The sequence below is a fragment of the Podarcis erhardii genome, assembly GCF_964252035.2.
Source record: "Podarcis erhardii genome assembly, chromosome: 5".
Classification (NCBI taxonomy): domain Eukaryota; kingdom Metazoa; phylum Chordata; class Lepidosauria; order Squamata; family Lacertidae; genus Podarcis; species Podarcis erhardii.
The window spans coordinates 78,758,068-78,764,641 of NC_138509.1; the positions used below are offsets into that span (position 1 = coordinate 78,758,068).

Below are 6,574 nucleotides of genomic sequence, written 5' to 3' on the forward strand. Positions count from 1 at the left end.
TAAATATCACCTCTCAGATAAGGACTTGCCAGAGTTTTGTCTTGGTGTGTAGACATACCAGGTTGAATGGACTACCATCACTCTTTGAATGGAAGTACATTCCATCTTCAGTCGAGCGGACGGCATAGGAGAGCAACAGGGAGAATATGCCAAAGAGTTGGAGCAAGAACACAGCCCTGCTTCACACCACTCCTTAGAGGTGTCTGTACACATACAGCTCTCTGTCCTCCTTTGGACAAGCAAGAGGCAATATCAGAGTTCAGGGGAACATTCCAGCCAGCCAGAAGCAGTCAAGGAGGGCATAAAGCAAGACCAGTGAGAAGTGTGGCCTGGGGAGAATTTGTAACTAGGAAGAGGCCTGAGGGTCAGAAAGAGAAGCCTGGAGTTTCTGGGCCTGAGATTCCCTGCCCTTTCAATAAGCTAGATAAGTGTTGGGATTCTTACCAGGCAACAGACTCATGGGTAGGTGGTTTTGTTTTCACAATGCTAGCAACAAAGGGCTATTCTGCAGTAACCCTCCCTTCAGAAAATGCATTGAGAAGGCAGGTCCTGCATTAAGTCCTTCTTACCTATTCATTGAATAAATGGGGTTTCTACTTTTAAAAAAGGGACGCAGGTGGCGCTGTGGGTTAAACCACAGAGCCTAGGGCTTGCCAATCAGAAGGTTGGCAGTTGGAATCCTTGCGATGGGGTGAGCTCCCGTTGTTTGGTCCCAGCTCCTGCCAACCTAGCAGTTCAAAAGCACTGTAAGTGTAAGTAGATAAATAGGTACCGCTCCAGCGGGAAGGTAAATGGCGTTTCCGTGTGCTGCTCTGGTTCGCCAGAAGCGGCTTAGTCATGCTGGCCACATGACCCGGAAGCTGTCTGCGGACAAACGCCGGCTCCCTCGGCCAATAAAGCGAGATGAGCGCCGCAACCCCAGAGTCGGCCACGACTGGACCTAATGCTCAGGGGTCCCTTTACCTTTACCTTTTACTTTTAAAAAGCCTTCAAGTGCAGCTGGGGCTTAGTGCTACCCGAGCATGCATGCTGGATTTTAGTTTCAGAGCAGGTATTTCCTCTCCCCCCGCCTCCCGTTTTTTAATAACGCCTTGTTGAACCAACAGGTTACGTGACATTTTTGTACTATGCCTAACACCAAGCCTGCTTCAGAACATTGGCAGGCAGAGAAATGCACAGCATGAGAGCATCTCACGTGTTAACTGGATTGAGGAGCAGGCACTGCAGAGTCAGCTCTGTATCTCTCGTAGCATTTTCTTAGTAACACATTTACAAGGCTAGTAATACTATTGACTTCCACATTACGTCCAAGGTAAGTGTTTAGACCAAAATTAGTAGAGAGGAACAAGTTCAGTCCTCACTTGTGCTTTTGAAAACGTGTTCTAGCAGTTCCCTCCCGCCCAAAAAGCTGTTGAAGGGGGAGGCATTAGAAGATATTGTGTAACAAGGTTTGCCTGTGGACCTGGTATGGTTTGCCATCCCTGGATTTAGCAGTTTGAAGTGCACTGTTACGAAATGGATACTAGTACACATGGATGAAGCAAAAAAATAGGAAGTGAAAGCAGTCAAGGAATTGATTTTAAAGTGGCTGGACACAAGGACCATGTTCCAAAGTGTTGCCCTAATTTAGAGCAACTCAGTTGCATTTTATTTAAGCAGTCTTGCTCCCATCATCACAGCTAGCTACCTATGATTGAGGCTACTGGATTGTAGCCATAATATGCTGTCTCCCCCTGCCCCTCTAGAGAGAGGGGAAATGTTATGATTTCATTGCCTGCTGAATGTCTCATGATAAATCTCCACTTAGGAGTCTTGGCAGGAATTTATTGTGAAACGAAGATGTAAATAAGAGTTAATTTGTAATTGCATTTGTAATTAATTTATAAATAGGAATTCATTTGCAATGCGTTTCCTTTTTATGTAAATAAGCATGGCATTTTCTACATTTGTATTATAAGGAACTTTGTAATTTCTCACTTTACAGGAATCAAACAGTGGTAAAATCTTTTGACATTTTTTCAGATGGATGGAAAATAGTACTGTAATATTCATGACATAACCAGACAATGAATTCAAGTAGTGTTTAAACCTGCACATTAGTTTCTACTGAAGCATGTATTAGTTACAAGCGCTGGAGCCCCTGTTATAAAGGCAAGTGTTGTATCTAAGGGTACAAAGGAAGCATGTACATTTTTTGAAAAGTTGTGGAAATGAAACGGCCTGTGGCTTTTGCGATTGCCTTTATTTTAAGCAATGCTGTGAGTGTGAAGCTGTGTAGGGTTCTTTGCACTACTTTCAATACATTAATCACTTTGCATGCAAATAAATCTGCTTCTACGCCCATCCATAAGACTGCAGTTCTTTTCCTTAGTAATACAAAAATTATTACTAACCCAAGTAACCACTCACTTTCAGTTATGCACAAGCAGTATTCACACCTGAACTGCTCGTTGCACAGGAGCTAAACTTTGTTCCCAAAAGGACACAATGAGTGACTTGCTAAGCGCCATTCCATACATTCTCTGGAAATACACTTCAAGGTAACGGGCCAATGAAAGATGAATGAGACTACTTTGAATCTTGTAGAGACATTTAACAAGTCAAGGTAACCGCTAATTCTTTTATTGGGGAATGCTTTTATTGTCCCCACACCCGGATTTGCTTTTTCTATGTATCTACCAAGTATTTGTATACAATGAATAATCTATTCACTGACTGCAATTCAAAGTGGGTAATGGTGAACCCAAGTCATTTAAATTTAAGTTTGGCTTTAATTCAGTTAAAGGCATAACTTGATTTTTTTTTTGTTTGAAGACTGTGTTGTTGTTTGGTTGTTTCACACAACAGTTCATAAATCAATAAAGTATATGCACATCCAAAGCACCATAACCTGGAAAAACCTGAAACACAACTTCGAAACTGCCAACATTGCTTAATTTTGTGCTAGCATCAATTCATTGTTACTAATCAATTTTCAGCCCCACATCATAGCTCAGTTGGTAGAGCATGATACTATCATGGGTTCAAGCCCCTCCCCCATGAGCAAGATTCCTGCATTGAAGGGGGTTGGACTAGATGACCCTCTTTGTCCCTTCCATCGCTACAAATCTATGAGAATCACTATTTCCATGTACAAGTGTACACAAGTGGCATGTACACCTCATTACTATTTTGTTCATGGTGATGAGAGGTGAGCATATGCCATCTCCACGTTCCAGGAGGAAAAGATGCAGGCCACTCTTACAATTCACTGCCTGCTTTTGTTTTTGTTTTTTTTAAAGTTTGGGGTTCTGGATTCATTACTGCCAAGCTAGAACTCTTGGGTGGTATAACTTTCTTAGCAAGGACACAAGTGACTTTTAAGATGATGGAAGAGAACGGTTTTATACTACACTGGTCCATACAGCTGCAGCACTGAACTGCTCTGGGGCAGTGACTGCTTTTTGTGTCCTTCCTGAACCACTGTAATGTATGCACCCACTTTAAGTCAAGCTGGAATTTGAGACTGGGCCCACAGAATGCTGAGCCCACACAAATCTAAAGATGCTTGGGGAAGGGGGGAGATATCGAATAATACTCAAATTTTGTAGCCCCACTTAAATCAATAAGGTAAAGATACCCCTGCCCGTACGGGCCTGTCTTGACAGACTCTAGGGTTGTGCGCTCATCTCACTCTAGAGGCCGGGAGCCAGCGCTGTCCGCAGACACTTCCGGGTCACGTGGCCAGCGTGACAAGCTGCATCTGGCGAGCCAGCGCAGCACACGGAAACGCCGTTTACCTTCCCGCTGGTAAGCGGTCCCTATTTATCTACTTGCACCCGAGGGTGCTTTCGAACTGCTAGGTTGGCAGGCGCTAGGACCAAACGACGGGAGCGCACCCCGCCGCGGGGATTCGAACTGCCGACCATGCGATCGGCAAGTCCTAGGCGCTGAGGTTTTACCCATAGCGCCACCCGCGTCCCATACTTAAATCAATAGATAATCTAATAATTTACTTAGCTGGATACCACCCATTATGTAAACTTTTAACAACTCTAAACAGGATTGATCTTACACAATATTGTTGAATGGTTTCTTTAAATGTAAAGGTTCATCATTGTTCCACCCAATGTGTATGTCTTTAAGGGGCCAGAGCAAGGGCCAGAGCAAAATAACGAGACCCAGCTTTACAGTTGTGAAACATAGCAGGTGTTGCTGAGTTGTATTGATTAAGCTGTGTCAGCAATTGGGTGTAGTATATAAGGAGCAGCACCTAGCTCTCCCATTACCCTGGGGGATGGGTTGGTGCTGGTTTGTTGCCGATGTATTTAGTGTATAAGGAGTTTTTGTTTTTGTTATTAAAACCTTGTTTAAGTTGTTTTTGAGTCCCTTTTTAATGCATGGTCTCCCCAGCAAGCTCTCTGCAGCGCTACCATACTGCAGATAGCCAACATCTTTATGACATAGCTGCCTAGCCATGAAATGTTAGAAAAGCCATTCTGAATTCTACATTTCTCCTGACTTTTGAGTAGAACACTCAGCTGCTTTTGACTCAAGTAAGTGTGCTGTTACAACATACTCTTAACACTACTGGAAAGCAGTGTGTGGGTTTGTTTTTAAAAAGCTTTAATATTTCATTTTGTATAGTACTGCAATAACCACTATAATTATTTCCCACACTGCATATGAAACCCTTCCATTGCCCTCTAAGACAATCTCACTAAGGCATCAAAATACAAATAGAGGCAGCTAAATTGTTTTCATGCATTACTGTCAAAATGGTGTTTTGGGTTTTTTGGTGAGAAGACTAACCCTTCCCTGTCAACATTCACACATTGAGTCCTGGAACGTTTATCTCAAAGATAAAATCACACAAGATACTGCCCAGAGGCAATCTTCTTTGATATTTCACATTCAACACTATGGCCAAGTTACTAACAGCTTAGTGTGATCATTCTGAAATGTTTGGTGTGTGTTTTTCTATTTCATTGATCCAGCCCTACGTAAATATTTTATGACCTGTCTGTGGCTTCTGATGTTTTTCTTTTAACAAAATACATTGGACAGCAAGCTTAAAAGTAAGAAGATAATGGAAAATACTACACTAACATAGGTACAGTCCTCATCTAACTTAGAATTACGTGTATTTAAAAGCAGGAATACTCTTTAAAAGAAGCTATGCATTCTACTCTCCAGTAACACAATTGGACCATGAGAACACCTACAAAAACATTAGTAGAATGAATATTGTCAGTCATGCTTACTGCACTAGCCTTTGTGAAATGGGAAATATTTTGTAAGACATCCTGTGATGCCTGTATTTGGCACCTGGTATAATACAGAGCATGGGCAAACGAACAAAAGCCTTCTGTTGCTTTCTCAATTTAACCACTGCCTTGGGTGATGGAGGGAAGTGATGTGCAAATAACCTACTGGTGATGCCATGAATATAGTAATATAATTAAGCAGAGTAGATGATGTCATAGAACTGTAACAGCATTTTAGACATTGCATCTTAAGTATGTTTTCATTTTCAGTTGCAGCGCTCTGTATCCAAAAACAAATCAAGCAACCATCAGTGCATTAAGGATAACAAAAGATTTGGGTTGAAACTTACCTATCAGGAAAGCCGATACATGTGTTGGCTTCTACTTCAAGGCTTACCATAGTCATCTGGTTGGCCACTGGGAGAACAGGGTATTGGGTTTAGCTAGACCTTTGATCTGTTCCAGCAGCACTCTTACCTAATGCAAAGAAAAAGCCCATTCGTGCAACTCTTCTCCCGCCAGAGAGCACACACAGTTTCATCTCCATATAGAAACATCATGTAGCCTTGAGCAGTTGCATGACCACTTACAGACAGATAATATTTATTAAAGAAGTTCAAGCAACTGAGTGCAAGCGTTACTTGCCCACAGAAACTGGCTAGCTCATGTACCTAAGTTAATTGGTGGCACTTCGGCAGCCTGTGGGGGAAACTACCAGCGATTTACAGAGGTTTCCATACATGCCCCTTGGAGACAAACAGTCCATTTGGCTAATTAGAACTGCACAAGCTTTTGCATAATTGGTCTGAAGAAAAGCCTCACACTGTACTTCCTGATTATTGGCTCATTTCTCTTTCATCAGCAAGATCTTAACAAAAAAGACTTAATTGCATTAGCTCTACTTAATACTTATGTGTTCATTAATCAAGATACATCAATTTTATCAGAATTTTTAAATGGTAGAAAAATCAGTAATTGGGGGTGGGGTGGGGTGGGGACAAGCCAGCAGTTCCAGAGGAGAAACACATATATACTATATAGAGAATAGTCCAAACTGGGTGAATGAACTCCAATGGGAGTTCTTAATCGCTCACTAAACAGATTTCTAAATTAGGGTGTTTTAGTAAAATGGGGTTCCCAAGATTTTGCCATTGCTTTTAAGGAAAATCAATTTGACTATTTGATGTAATTAGTCTATTCAAATCAAAATAGGAGATTTTCTGTGGGAAATCAGAGATATACATGTTCAGCAACAAAACCTGGTACACATCACCCCTGCAATCATTGGTTATATTTCTACAACTAAATTTAAAACTTCCATTGCAACC

At 41.7% G+C, this 6,574-nt stretch overlaps 2 long non-coding RNA genes across 2 annotated transcripts in view; both read left to right on the forward strand.

The window, feature by feature from the left end:
* Positions 1–2,796, forward strand: part of LOC309342447 — an 84,297-nt gene extending 81,501 nt beyond the window's left edge. The window contains exon 2 of the long non-coding RNA XR_014156824.1: positions 769–2,796. This is a non-coding gene — a long non-coding RNA (uncharacterized lncRNA). The remainder of the gene's footprint in view (positions 1–768) is intronic.
* A 1,152-nt stretch (positions 2,797–3,948) lies between these two features.
* Positions 3,949–4,694, forward strand: LOC309342396. Its single transcript, XR_014156772.1, has 2 exons — positions 3,949–4,070; positions 4,447–4,694. It is a non-coding gene; the product is annotated as an uncharacterized lncRNA (long non-coding RNA).
* The last annotated feature ends 1,880 nt before the right edge of the window (positions 4,695–6,574 follow it).